The 15,684-nt window shown below is 36.6% G+C and overlaps 1 protein-coding gene across 10 annotated transcripts in view; it reads left to right on the top strand.

Moving 5' to 3' along the window:
• Window positions 1-15,684, top strand: part of RIGI (RNA sensor RIG-I) — a 74,065-nt gene that overhangs the window by 6,974 nt on the left and 51,407 nt on the right. The gene's annotated exons all lie outside the window — the stretch shown is intronic.

Below are 15,684 nucleotides of genomic sequence, written 5' to 3' on the forward strand. Positions count from 1 at the left end.
AATTAAGAAATTCACTTTAGGATGGGCATGGTGGCTCACGCCTGTAATCTCAGCACTTTGGGAGGTGGAGGTGGGTAGATCACTTGAGGCCAGGAGTTTGAGACCAGCCTGGCCAACATGGTAATACTCCATCTCTACTAAAAATACAAAAATTGGCCAGGCATGATGGCACACACCTATAATCCCAGCTACTCTGGAGGAGGCTGAGGCATGAAAATTGTGTGATCGGGAGGTGGAGCCAAGATCATGCCACTGCACTCCAACCTGGATGACAGTGAGAATCTGTATCCAAAAAAAAAAAAAAATCACTTTAGGTATGTGACCAGTAAGTGATTATACTTTAATAAATAGTATATATACTTTAATAGATAGTATATCTATACAGAAGAGCAAATACAGTGTGAAGCAATGCAAGCATGTAGGGAAATTTGGTTGCTGATATATCTGGCTTCTGACTGGCTTCATGATTAACTATATTAAGAAAGAACTGCCAAACTGCCAGTGTGTTTCTTTACAATATTTCTTATTTTACTTTCATCAGGACAAAGAACTTTATGAGCAGTGTTAATTAGCCAAATTTCTCCAATATTCTATCTTGTTTTAAGAGAGTATTATTTAAACCTTTTAAATTTTATATTTTCGCTGTCTGTACATACAGATAGACACACAAAGAAATAGGAAATAAACTATATATGACTTACACCATCTATGATATGCTTGGACTTTCTGATTTGTCCTGGATTTTCCTTCTTCTTCTTTCTTCTTCTTTCTGTTTTTTTTTTTCAGTCATTTAACTTTAGGACAAAAAATTTACCATTATAAGATGCTTTGTCATACAAAATTATTTTCTTTATAACCTTCCTTACCAAAAATACATCTTCATACTCATAACTTTCTCCACATCTTTCCTCTACTTCTTTTCTACATTGTTTCATAAGTAACTTTTCAAGTCCATAATTTGAATTATTAATAGACTTTAGATGACTTCTGAGTTATATAAAATTATTTTTTTCTGAATAAAAACACATTGGCTTTTGCACATTTTATATGTAGAATTACATATGAACTAGAATTCTAATCCTTAGTAACAACCTTAAATTTCAGTAAAAACCCAGGAAGCAAGAAATCTTGAGCTGCCTAGCACATGTTAGTATTTTATAGATGAGAACCATCCCACAATTTTTTAGAAACATGTTCCCCACATCATAACCTTTTCTTGATTGGAAATGACTCAAACAACCAATGATTATATTTCTGATTATGCCAAAATTCATCTACAGCACTTGACCATTTACATTTTATTTACTTTTAGCAGTTTATCTAGATTATTTCTGTATCATTTCCTTGTTGACCATTTTATAACCTGTGAATATCAGGTGTTCACCTAAATAAGGACCTTAAAAATAACTGCATGGGCATTGTTATTTATCAATAACTCAGATGATTCAGCTGTTTTCATTAAACTGTTAAATTAGTCTTATAAAGAATTCACACAAATATTCACTGGGTTTATAGCTTTATAACCTTCTGCCAAACTCTGATACCTCACATTATCTAGCTGAGACAAATATAAAACCGAGACAAAAATATATGCTGACAATTCTGAAGACATTTCTATTTTTATTTTATCGAAAATTTAAAAGACAGCTTGTTTAATAAAGATTTACTTAAGTCATGTGGACTTGAAAAACACTTTGGACTTAATTTATGAGCACTCTTATTTATAAGCCAATTTGGTATGTATAGTGTATAACATAGTTAATGTACATCTAGATAAACACATCTAAACATGTATACACACGCAAAGATTCAATAGCTTTTACCTTGGAACTCTAGCCATGAGATAGCAATACAAACTCACCAGTCTACAACCAAGTCCCCATATGGCTAAACTTTGTTTGCTCCAATCGGTAATCCAGTGAAGGCTGTGAACCACAATTTTGGGTAAAGCAGTTTCCATGGCAGTTCGATTTTTAGAAGCTAGATTCCAAAGAACCCTGGGGGCAAACAGTACTACAGAAGAACGTCATGTTGCAACTACTCACCAGGCCCAACCCTGCTTAAAACAGCGGCATAAAATACACGGGAAATTTGGCTAATACCCAGAATACATGGGACTCCACCTGGCTTTCCCATTCAACAGCCAACTCCAGATTCCAAAGAATATTTGTTTATTGAATTCTAATTTCCTATTACTAAATTCACACACACACACACACACACACACACACACAATCACCAAAACACAATCCAAACTGCTGTAGCAATAGACAAGCCCTCACAGTGTTCAAACTGAAATAGTCGAGGTGCGTTTCTGTCTCAATTGGGCTTTATTAACCTGCAAACAGAAATTTCTTAGGAGTTTTCCAAATTGAGAGGAGCTGATCCCACTGTCTGGTACCCAAAAAAGACACTAACTTGGCCAGACACAAACACAGCAATTACAAACATGCTCCCTGGAGTATCATACTGAAAGAGTCAGGGTGCTTCCCTTTCTTAGTCAGCTGGGCTTGTTTAACCTGCAAATGGAAGCTCCTTTTAAAATTTCCCAAACTGAGAGGAGCAGATCTTGCTGTCTGGGCCAACAAAGGACACTCACTTATCCAGATGCCAACGTCACATTTCAAAGGTTGTTCTTCCTAGCAATCAGGAACTCAGCTGGGGCTGGCAGCAGTGGGGCCAGAGAGCCCAAAACTCACTTCCAGCCAAAATTAGGTGGGCAGTTGCTTAGGAGGGCTTCTGAGACTCCTGGGCCACAGCAACCCAGCCACAAAAATCTGTTACTGAAGCACCAGGGGTTTGGCCTAGGTCCTCCTGCTAGCCACACAGAAAGCCAAACAAGGAGACAATGAGTATTGCCAGGGGAGAAGGCTTTAATTGGGAGCTGTAGCCAAGAGATGAGAGATTAGTCTCCGATCCACCTCCCTGACCCACTAAAATTAGGGGTTTATATAGCAGGGAAGAAATGTAATTGTGTGGGAAAACAAGAACTCAGGAAGCAATCATGATGAATGAGGGGCGTGGCCTCTTATTGTCTGGATGTGATAATCTGGTGAATTTCAGTTTGATACTTTTTGAGAGGCCTGGTGGTCTTTCTCCTGAGAAAGGATCTCAGATAAAACTAGTGTAAGCTTCAAGCTTAAAGACCAGAAGGGTCAATTTCCATTTATCTGGAATAAATGTCTATGGGACTGTAGTCAGTTTCAAGATTGCTTTTTGGAGGGTGAGTAGAAAGAGCCTGGGATGGAATCCTGTGCAAGCCCTCATTTAAGAGATGAGCAGAGGAGGAAAAGAGACTGGGAAAGAGTGCTACATAATGTGGGCAAGGAGACATCACGAAAACCAAGGGAGAATGATGCTGAGAACCCAAGCTCTGTCAGAACTGAAAAAACTTGCCCTTTACTTTGGCATTATTGACTTCTGGGGCCACCCACAGGACTAGTTTCTGTGGAGTAGGGATGAAGGTACAGGTATAAGATGGTTGGGAAACTAACTGCAAGAGTAGACTGAGGAATAAATAGAGGTCAAGGAAGTGGAGAAGATAAATGTAGGCAGTTCTTTTGAAAATATGATTCACAAATTAAAAATTACAAGGGAGGTAGTGCTTAATAGTATCTTCACACAAATCCAGTCTATACAATTTGGTTACAATGTGGGTTCCAAGAAAGGAGAGAAGACAGAAGCAAATATAAATGGAAAAAATAGAAAATTTCACGTGTCTAAGAAAGAAACAGCACTTTGTATGTGAGTTTAATGAGAAGGGAATACACTAGGATTTTCATATTTCTGAGATGAAGAAATAATCATGTAAGCATTCAGGAAAAACAAATAAGGTTTTTTGGGTTTTTTTGTTTGTTTGTTTTTGTTTTGAGACGGAGTCTCTCTCTGTCACCCAGGCTGGAGTGCAGTGGTGTGATCTCGGCTCACTGCAGCATCCACCTCCCGGGTTCAAGTGAGACGGAATTTCACCATGTTGGTCAGGCTGTTCTCAAACTCCTGGCCTTGTGATCCGCCTCGGCCTCTCAAAGTGCTGGGATTACAGGCGTGAGCCACCACACCTGGCCACAAATAAGATTACTCAGTTTTCTTCTAATGAAATCAACATCAAATTGGTCTCTGACTTCTCTGCAACTCTAATGTAACTAAAGAGTAAAACTGTGTGCAGAATTTAAAAGGTAAAACAAAGTTGCCCCTATTTTATATTTAGCCAGGTATTTATATATGTAAGCAAGAAGAAAACATTATTATATGTGTGGGGTCTCATATATATTTCTTACAGAAATTACTGGAAATGTGATTCCAAACAATGAGAACTGAAAAAAATTAGCTTAAAAAAAGAAGTTCTTGTAAGGCAAGGATTGGTTGTGAATGTTGAAACTAGGCATGTAGAGTTGATTTTAAATAACTTTATAAATTTGTCCACAAAAGTAAGTGCAATAGTCAAGCATTTTTTAAAAATTATACTTTAAGTTCTGGGACACATGTGCAGAACGTGCAGGTTTGTTACATAGGTATAAATGTGCCATGGTGGTTTGCTGCACCCATCAACCTGTCATCTCCATTAGGTATTTCTCCTAATGCTATCCCTCCCCTGGCACCTCACCCCCCGACAGGCCCCAGTGTGTGATGTTCCCCTCACTGTGTCCATGTGTTCTTACTGTTCAACTCCCACTTATGAGTAAGAACTTACAGTGTTTGGTTTTCTGTTCCTGTGTTAGTTTGCTGAGAGTGATGGTTTCCAGCTTCATCCATGTCCCTGCAAAGGACATGAACTCATTATTTTTTATGGCTGCATAGTATCCGTGGTATATATGTGCCACATTTGCTTTATCCAGTTTATCATAATATCTGTGGTATATATGTGCCACAGTTGCTTTATCCAGTTTATCACTGATGGGCATTTGGGTTGGTTCCAAGTCTTTGCTATTGTAAACAATGCCACAAGACACATACATTTGCATGTGTCTTTATAGGAGGATGATTTACAATCTTTTGGTATATACTCAGTAATGGGATTGCTGGGTCAAAGATTATTTCTGGTTCTAGATCCTTGAGGAATCACCACACTGTCTTCCACAATGGTTGAACTAGTTTACACTCCCACCCACAGTGTAAAAACTTTCCTGTTTCTCCACATCCTCTCCAGCATCTGTTGTTTCCTAACTTTTTAATGATCGCCATTCTAACTGGCAGGAGATGGTATCTCATTGTGGTTTTCATTTGCATTTCTCTAATGACCAGTGATGATGAGCATTTTTCATGTATTTGTTGGCAGTATAAATGTCTTCATTTGAGAAGTGTCTGTTCACATCCTTCACCCACTTTTTGATGGGGTTGTTTCTTTCTTTAAAATTTGTTTAAGTTCCTTATAGATTCTGGATATTAGCCCTTTGTCAGATGGATAGATTGCAAAAATTTTCTCCCATTGTATAGGTTGCCTGTTCACTCTGATGGTAGTTTCTTTAGCTGTGCAGAAACTTTTTGGTTTATTAGATTCCATTTGTCAGTTTTCACTTTTGTTGCCATTGCTTTTGGTGTTTTAGTCATGAAGTCTTTGCCCATGCCTACGTCCTGAATGGTATTGCCTAGGTTTTCTTCTAGGGATTTTATGATTTTAGGTCTTACATTTAAGTCTTTAATCCATCTTGAGTTAATTTTTGTATAAGATGTAAGGAAGTGGTCCAGTTTCAGTTTTCTGCATATGGCTAGTCAGTTTTCCCAACAACATTTATTAACTAGGGAATCCTTTCTCCATTGCTTGTTTTTGTCAGGGTTGTCAAAGACCATATGGTTGTAGATGTGTGGCATTATTTCTGATGCCTGTTCTGTTCCATTGGTCTATATATCTGATAATCTGTTTTGGTACCAGTACCATGCTCTTTTGATTACTGTAGCCTTGTAGTATAGTTTGAAGTCAGGTACCGTGATTCCTTCAGCTTTGTTCTTTTTTGCTTAGGATTGTCTTGGCTGTGTGAGTTCTTTTTTGGTCCCATACTAAATTTAAAGTAGTTTTTTCCAATTCTGTGAAGAAAGTCAGTGGTAGCTTGATGTGGATACCATTGAATCTATAAATTACCTTGGGCAGTATGGCCATTTTCATGATATTGATTCTTCGTATTCATGAGCATGGAATGTTCTTCCATTTGTTTGTGTCCTCTTTTATTTTGTTGACCAGTGGTTTGTAGTTCTTGAAGAGGTCCTTTATGTCCCTTCTAAGTTGGATTCCTAGGTATTTTATTCTCTTTGTAGTAATTGTGAATGGGAGTTCACTCATGATTTGGCTGTGTGTCTGTTCTTGGTGTATAGGAATGCTTGTGATTTTTGCATATTGATTTTGCATCCTGAGACTTTGCTGAAGTTGCTTATCAGCTTAAGGAGATTTTGGGCTGAGACTATGGGGTTTTCTAAATATACCATCATGTCATCTGCAAACAGATACAATTTGACTTCCTCTTCTCCTAACTGAATACCTTTTATTTCTTTCTCTTGCCTAATTGCCCTGGCCAGAACTTCTAACAGTATGTTGAATAGGAGTGAGGAGAGAGGGCATCCTTGTCCTGTGCCAGTTTTCAAAGGAAATGCTTCCAAGTTTTGCCCATTCAGTATGATATTGGCTGTGGGTTTGTCATAAATAGCTCTTTATTATTTTGAGGTATGTTCCATCAATACCTAGTTTATTGAGAGTTTTTAGCATGAAGGGCTGTTGAATTTTATCAAAGGCATTTTCTGCATCTATTGAGATAATCATATGATTTTTGTCATTAGTTCTCTTTATGTGATGGATTATGTTTATCGATTTGCATATGTTGAACCAGCCTTGCATCCCAGGAATGAAGCAGACTTGATTATGGTGAATAAGCTTTTTGATGTCCTGCTGGATTCAGTTTTCCAGTATTTTATTGAGGATTTTTGCTTTGATGTTCATCAGGGATATTGGCTTGAAATTTTCTTTTTTTTGTTTTGTCTCTTCCAGGTTTTGGTATCAGGATGATGCTAGCTTCATAAAATGAATTAGGGAGGAGTCCCTCTTTTTCTATTGTTGGGAATGGTTTCAGAAGGAATGGTATAAGCTCCTCTTTGTACCTCTGATAGAATTCAGCTGTGAATCCATCTGGTCTTGGGCTTTTTTTTTTTTTTTTTTTTTTTTTTTGATTGGTAGGCTGTTACTGCCTCAATTTCAGGACTTGTTATTAGTCTATTCAGGGATTTGACTTCTTCCTGGTTTAGTCTTGGGAAGGTGTATGTGTCTAGGAATTTATCCATTTCTTCTAGATTTTCTAGTGTATTTGAGTAGATGTGTTTATAGTATTCTGTGATGGTAGTTTGTATTTCTGTGGGATCACTGGTAATATCCCCTTTATTATTTTCATTGTGTCTATTTGAGCCTTCTCTCTTTTCTTCTTTATTAGACTGGCTTGTGGTCTATTTTGTTAATATTTTCGAAAAACCAGCTCCTGGATTCACTGATTTTTTTTTGAAGGGTTTTTTGTGTCTCTATCTCCTTCAGTTCTACTCTGATCTTAGTTATTTCTTGTCTTTTGCTAGCTTTTGAATTTGTTTGCTCTTGCTTCTCTAGTTCTTTTAATTGTGATGTTACAATGTCAATTTTAGATCTTTCCCGCTTTCTCCTGTGGTCATTTAGTGCTATAAATTTCCATCTACACACTCCTTTAAATGTGTCACAGAGATTCTGGTACGTTGTGTCTTTGTTCTCATTGGTTTCAAAGACCTTATTTATTTCTGCCTTCATTTCATTATTTACCCAGTAGTCATTCAGGAGCAGGTTGTTCAGCTTCCATGTAGTTGTGCAGTTTTGAGTGAGTTTCTTAATCCTTAGTTCTAATTAGATTGCACAGTGTTCTGGCAGACTGTTATGATTTCCACTCTTTTGCGTTTGCTGTGGAGTGTTTTATTTCCTATTATGTGGTCAATTTTAGAATAAGTATGATGTGGTGCTGAGAAGAACGTATATTCTGTTGATCTGTGGTGGAGAGTTCTGTAGATGTCTATTGGGTCAGCTTTGTCCAGAGCTGAGTTCAAGTCCTGAATATTCTTGTTAATTTTTCTGTTTCGTTGATCTATTATTGACAGTGGGGTGTTAAAGTCTCCCACTATTATTGTGTGGGGTCTGTGTCTCTTTGTAGGTCTGTAAGAACTTGCTTTATGAATCTGGGTATTCCTGTATTGGGTGCATATATATTTAGGATAGTTAGCTCTTCTTGTTGCATTGATCCTTTACCATTATATAATGCCCTTCTTTGTCTTTTTTGATCTTTGTTGGTTGAAAGTCTGTTTTATCAGAGACTGGGATTGCATCCCCTGCTTTTTTTTTTTTTTTTTTCCTTTCCATTTGCTTGGTAAATCTTCCTCCATCCCTTTATTTTGAGCCTATGTGTATCTTTGCATGTGAGATGGGTCTCCTGAATACAACACACCAATGGATCTTGACTCCATCCAATTTGCCAGTCTGTGTCTTTTAATTGGGTATTTAGCCCATTTACACTTAAGGTTAATATTGTTATGTGTGAATTTGATCCTGTCATTATGATGCTAGCTGGTTATTTTGCCCATTAGTTGATGCATTTTCTTCATCGTGTTGATAGTCTTTATGATTGGTATGTTTTTGCAGTGGCTGGTACCAGTTTTCCTTTCCATATTTCCATAAATATTTCCATATTTAGTGCTTCCTTCAGCAGCTCTTGTAAGGCAGGCCTGGTGGTGACAAAATCTCTCAGCATTTGCTTGTCTGTAAAGGATTTTATTTCTTCTTCACTTATGAATCTTAGTTTGGCTGGATATGAAATTTGGGTTGAAAAATCTTTAAGAATGTTGAATACTGGCCCACTCTCTTCTGGCTTGTAGGGTTTCTGCAGCGAGATCTGTTAGTCTGATGGGCTTCCCTTTGTGAGTAACTCAACCTTTCTTTCTGGCTGCGCCTAACATTTTTTCCTCCATTTCAACCTTGGTGAATCTGACGATTATGTCTTGTGTCTTGTGGTTGCTCTTCTCGAGGAGTATCTTTGTGGTGTTCTCTGTATTTTCTGAATTTGAATGTTGGCATGTATTGCTAGGTTGGGGATGTTCTCCTAGATAACATCCTGACGAGGGTTTTCTAACTTGGTTCCATTCTCCCCGTGACTTTCAGGTACACCAATCAAACATTGATTTGGTATTTTCACATAGTCCCGTATTTCTTGGAAGCTTTGTTCATTCCTTTTCATTCTTTTTTTCTCTAATCTTGTGTTCATGCTTTATTTCATTAAATTGATCTTCAATCTCCAATATCCTTTCTTCTGCTTGATTGATTCAGCTATTGATAGTTGTGTATGCTTCACAAAGTTCTTATGCTGTTTTTCAGTTCCATCAGGTCATTTAGGTTCTTCTCTAAATTGGTTATTCTAGTTATCACTCCTCTAACCTTTTTTCAAGGTTTGTAGCGTCCTTGCATTGGGTTAGAACATGCTCCTTTAGCTCAGAGGAGTTATTACCCACCTTCTGAAGCCTACTTCTGTCAATTTGTCAAAGTCATTCTCTGTCCACTTTAGTTCCCTGGCTGGTGAGGAGTTGTGATCCTTCGGAGGAGAAAAGGGGTTCTGGTTTTTTGAATTTTCTGCCTTTTTGTGCTGGCTTTTCCTCATCTTCATGGATTTATCTACCTTTGGTCTTTGATTTTGGTGACCTTCAGATGGGTTATCTGTGTGGATGTCCTTTTTGTTGATATTGATGCTATTCCTGTCTGTTTGTTAGTTTTCCTTCTAACAGGCCGCTCAGCTGCAGGTCTGATGAAGTTTGCTGGAGGTCCACTCCAGACCCTGTTTGCCTGGGTATCACCAGCAGAGGCGGCAGAACACCAAAGATTTCTGCCTGTTTCTTCCTTTGGAAGCTTCATCCCAGAGGGGCACCTGCCAGATGCCAGCTGGAGCCTTCCTGTATGAGGTGTCTGTTGTCCCTGGTAGGAGGTGTCTCCCTGCCAAGAGGCATGGGTGTCAGGGACCCACTTGAGGAGGCAGTCTGTCCATTAGCAGAGCTCAAGCGTTGTGCTGGGAGATGTCACACTCTCTTCAGAGCCAGCAGGCAGCAACATTTAAGTCTGCCGAAGCTGCGCCCACAGCCACCCCTTTCCCCAGGTGCCCTGTCCCAGGAAGATGGGAGTTTTATCTCTATGCCCCTGACTGAGGCTGCTGCCTTTTTTTCAGAGATGCCCTGCCCAGAGTGAAGAATCTAGAGAGGCAGTCTGGCTACAGTGGCTTTGCCAAGCTGCAGTAGGCTCCACCCAGTTCGAACTTCCAGGTGGCTTTGTTTACACTGTGAGGGGAATACAGCCTACTCAAGCCTCAGTAATTGTGGATGCCCCTCCTCCAACCAAGCTTGAGTGTCCCAGGTTGACTTCAGACTGCTGTGCTGGCAGCGAGAATTTCAAGCCAGTGGATTTTAGCTTGCTGGGCTCTGTAGGGTTGAGATTTGCTGAGCTAGACCACTTGGCTCCCTGGCTTCAGCCCGCTTTCCAGGAGAGTGAATGGTTCTGTCTTGCTGGCATTAGAGGTACCACTGGGGTATGAAAAAAACTCCTGCAGCTAGCTCAGTGTCTGCCCAAATGGCCACCCAGTTTTGTGCTTAAAACCCAGAGCCCTGGTGGTGTAGGCACCAGAGAGAATCTCCTGGTCTGCGGGTTGCGAAGACCATGGGGAAAAGCATAGTATCTGGGCCAGGGTGCACCATTCCTCATGGCACAGTCCTTCATGGCTTCCCTTGGCTAGGGGAGGGAGTTCCCAGACCCCTTGTGCTTCGTGGGTGAGGTGACACCCTACCCTGCTTCGGCTCGCCGTCTGTGGGCTGCACCCACTCTCTAACCAGTCCCAATGAGGTGAACCGGGTACCTCTGTTGGAAATGCAGAAATCACTCTCCTTCTGTGTTGATCTCTCTGTGAGCTGCAGACCAGACCAGAGCTGCTCCTTTTTGGCCATCTTGCCCTGGTTCCTAGTCAAGCATTTTTTAAGAGAGGATTTTCATATAGTTAAAAAAAAAAAAAAAATTTTAAATAATTTGGTTTAAAATTTTTGATTGAGTCTGTAAGGAGCTAGGGAAAATTATGATAAATAACGGTTAAATCCCTTGCCTCAAAAGGGGGAGACTTAAAATATTACCATTTTCCACTTGCTTCTGTAGTTTTAAAAAGCTATATGAATGGTTACAGATAATGATACAATTTAAATGATGTTGTATATGTTTTGTTGTTCTTGAAGGAGATAGGAAAGGGAAATATAAACAAGATAACGCAAGGAAAACTAGTTATATCAGCTATGGCCATGTAATTAGGTCAAACATCTTTTAAATAGGTGTAAATGAGTCAGAAAGCAGAATCCAGGTTTTGGTCATCTGCCAGAGACCCGTGTAAAGTCTAGTAACATAAAAAATGAAAACGGGGGCCAGGCTTGGTGGCTCATGCCTGTAATTCCAGCACTTTGGGAGCCTCAGGTGGGAGGATTGCTTGAGCCCCAAAAATTGAGCCTATGGTGAGCTATGATCATGCTGCTGTACTTCCGCCTGGGCAATGGAGCAAGACCCTGTCTCAAAAATAAATAAATAAAAAAGAGATAAAGAAGGGACAAAAATATATTAAATAAATGCATACAAAAAGAAAGCAAGAATTATACTTAAATCGCACTAGTGGAAGGTATTAAGATATCACAGTGAAGAATTGGTACACATAAATCTTTGTTTATTAAATATTAGAAAACATCAAGAAATGGGAATTATAAGATATCTTTATTAGTACTGCTAAGTCAGATAAATGATAAAGGTATAAATAGGCCGGGCGTGGTGGCTCAAGCCTGTAATCCCAGCACTTTGGGAGGCCAAGACGGGCGGATCACGAGGTCAGGAGATCGAGACCATCCTGGCTAACACGGTGAAACCCCGTCTCTACTAAAAAATACAAAAAAACTAGCCGGGCGAGGTGGCAGGCGCCTGTAGTCCCAGCTACTCGGGAGGCTGAGGCAGGAGAATGGCATAAACCCGGGAGGCAGAGTTTGCAGTGAGCTGAGATCCGGCCACTGCACTCCAGCCTGGGCGACAGAGCGAGACTCCGTCTCAAAAAAAAAAAAAAAAAAAAAAAAGGTATAAATGATCTGTTTAATAAGGTTAATTTAATGTCTATGTTTTCCATTTTGTATCATATAAAGAATATATCCTTCTCCTCCAATTCTTAAAAAGCTTTGCCAAAGTGATCCTATATGAGTTACAGGTAAATATTTAATAAATTCTCAAAGCATAACTTTTATGAGTTTTATTTTCAAGTTTGTAGGCTCTGTGACTCTGGGCAAATGTCTTAACTCTTGTATGCCTCAGTTTCCTTATTTGTAAAATTAGAATAACAACTACGTTTGGGTGTTTTGGAAATTAAACTGCATGGCATTAAATTACAGTTAGCTATTATTCTATATCCCAGAAATTAATCATAGGTTTAAAAAAGTATCAAATAATTTCAAAGTAACATTCTTTTGAGTAACTCCTAACAGAATGAGAAAATGTAAACAAGTATAGCTACTTTCAAAAGTAAGCATGGCAATCAGCCAACACATTATATATTTTAAGATGTAATACGCTTTTAATCAGAATTTATAGCCTAAATGGATTTATTGGTATTTCAAAAGAATGAAAACTTATGAATTAATTAATTTGACAGAAGTAATTGCAAAAAGAACAGCCAGTTAACTCCAAAGACAGCAAACTGGCTAAAATAAAGAACAAAAACAAAATTCCCCCAAATTACCGGAACTAACAGAGTTCATTCAGTCTTGTTGCAATAGATACGTAAAATAAAAATGCATTTTTATCTACTGGAAAACAAGTGAGATTATACTAGAAAAACAGTATTTTCATATACTGGAAAAACGAGCCAGATTATATAACATCTACCTAAATGCATAAAAGATTCTTATAAATCCAATTTAGAAAAAATATGAATGTCCCCTCAAAACTAGCTGTGTGACATGAACAGGAAATTTATTCAGAAAAAAAAAAAAAAAAGACATTGGCCAAAGGTGGAAGAAATGCCACAAGAAATCATTAAAAACAGTGAAGTTTATTTGTTTGGTCTGTTTTTTTCTCTCAGTTTTGCAAAAGTTATGAAGATTGAGCACATTCAGTGCTATGGAGGGAAATATCATTCATACACTATGGATGGAGGGTAAGTTAGTACAGTTTGGAAGGTAGTTGGGGAAAATGTATTAACATTCATTCATTCCTTCATTGATTTATTCCTTCATTTATGGATTGATTGATTGATTGAGACAGAATCTCACTCTGTCGCCTCTGCTGGAGTACGGTGGTGCAATCTCAGCTCACTGCAATCTCCACCTCCCAGGTTTAAGCGATTCTCCTACCTCAGCCTTCTGAGTAGCTGGGATTACGGGTGCAAGCCACCACGCCTGGCTAATTTTTCTATTTTTAGTAGAGATGGAGTTTCACCATGTTGGCTAGGCTGGTCTTGAACTCCTGACCTCAAGTGATCCACCTGCCTTGGCCTCCCAAAGTGCGGGATTAGAGGCATGAGCCACCGCGCCTGGCCTCAACATTTAAAAGCATATACCATTAAACTGAGGAATTATACTTCTGAGAACTTATTCTAGGGAAAAGTTGGTAAAGCAGGTAAAGACAGATGTGTCTGTACTAAACACATTTTAGTTACCTATTAATAAGGAATACATTAAATTATACTACACTTATGTGACATAAAACTATGCAGCCACTAAAAGTTGATGTAGGTACATATTTATTAATAGGAAACAACATCTGTAATCCATTGAGTAGAAAAGAGCGGATTTGTTAAATCTTATTTATTTAAAACTATATATTTATACACATAATCAGATACATAGAAGGATGGTTTCTAGAGGTTGTTACATGTGATTGAAGATAGTCATACATTTAACAAAAATATGCTGAAATGATATGAAGAAAACTATGAAGTCCCTGAGGAGAAATCAGGCTCTGATTTGATTGAGGAAGAGACAGCCTACGTTTCTGCATGGGGACTATAGGTTTGTAAACATGTCAGTTCTCCCCACGCTAATTTATAGAAGACAATCACAATAAATATACCAGAAAGTAAGTTAAAAGAAAAAGCACGCTGAAGAACTTCTTAATTTTTAATGTGAGTATATATTAATGTAGTATAATTTAATGTATTCCTTATTAATAGGTAACTAAAATGTGTTTAGTACATACATATCTATGTCTTTACCTGCTTTACCAACTTTTCCCTGGAGTAAGTTCTCAGAAGTATAATGTGAAAGATACCCTTGAGGTCTTCTTTTGATTCCCTCTGCAGAGGCAACCATTGTTATGAAGTTGATTTACATTTTTCTTACTTATGCCTTTTTACTTTATAATGTGCATCTCTGTCCACATACCTTTTGGGTTCAACTCCTTTTTCTATTTTCTATTAGAGTGATCAAGTTTTTCTCTCTTCCCTATTTTTTTCTAGGCTGCTTTGGAAGCTCTAGATTCCATTGGTTAACTTTAATTGTGACACATATATCTATTATATATAATAGATATATAATATAATATAAATATAATATATAATTATACAAAAATATGTATGTTATATAATATATAACAATATTATATATTATAATAGATATTATATACTATATATGATATATAGTATATATTATATTATATATAATTTATTATATAATATATAATATATGTAATTATATATAATTAATATATGTTAAAATTATATATAATATATTAAAAATTATAAACTAAAATATAAATTTAATTTATATTTATATAAAATAATACATTTATTATAAATAAAAATAAAATTGTAATTTATATAAAAATATAAATTTATTTTAATTATATATAATTATATATTATATAAATTATAATTATTTATTTATGTAATATAAATATATTTATTTATGTAATATATATTATATAAATATATTTATTTATGTAATATAAATATATTTATATAAATATATTTATTTATGTAATATAAATATATTATGTTTATGTAATATAAATATTTATATAATATAAATATAATTATTTATGTTTATGTAATATAAATATTTATATAGTATAAATATAATTTATATATTATATAGTATAAATATATAATTATTTATATTATATAAATATATAATTATTTATATTATATAAATAATTATATATTTATATAGATAATTATGTATAATTAATATATAATATATAATATAAAAATTATATAAATTGTAATAAATTATACATTTAATAATTTAATACATCTATATATATTTAGTATATAAAATAATATATGATATATGATAATATATATGATATATATTATATATGATATCAGTATTATTTTTTATACTAAATATATATATTTTATATACTAAATATGTATATTTTATATATTTATTAAATGTATTAAATGTATAATACATATATATGTTTTTGAGATGGTCTTCTTCTGTTGCCCAGGCTGGAGTGCAGTGGTGGGATTTTAGCTCTTAGCTCACTGCAGTCTCCACCTCCGGGGTTCAAGTGATTCTCCTGCCTCAGCCTCCTGAGTAGCTGAGATTACAGGCACTGGCCACCATGCCCATCTAATTTTTGTATTTTTTTAGTAGAGACAGGGTTTCACCATGTTAGCCAGGCTGGTCTTGAACTCCTGGCCTCAA

Source organism: Macaca mulatta, chromosome 15, assembly GCF_049350105.2.
Source record: "Macaca mulatta isolate MMU2019108-1 chromosome 15, T2T-MMU8v2.0, whole genome shotgun sequence".
Taxonomy (NCBI): domain Eukaryota; kingdom Metazoa; phylum Chordata; class Mammalia; order Primates; family Cercopithecidae; genus Macaca; species Macaca mulatta.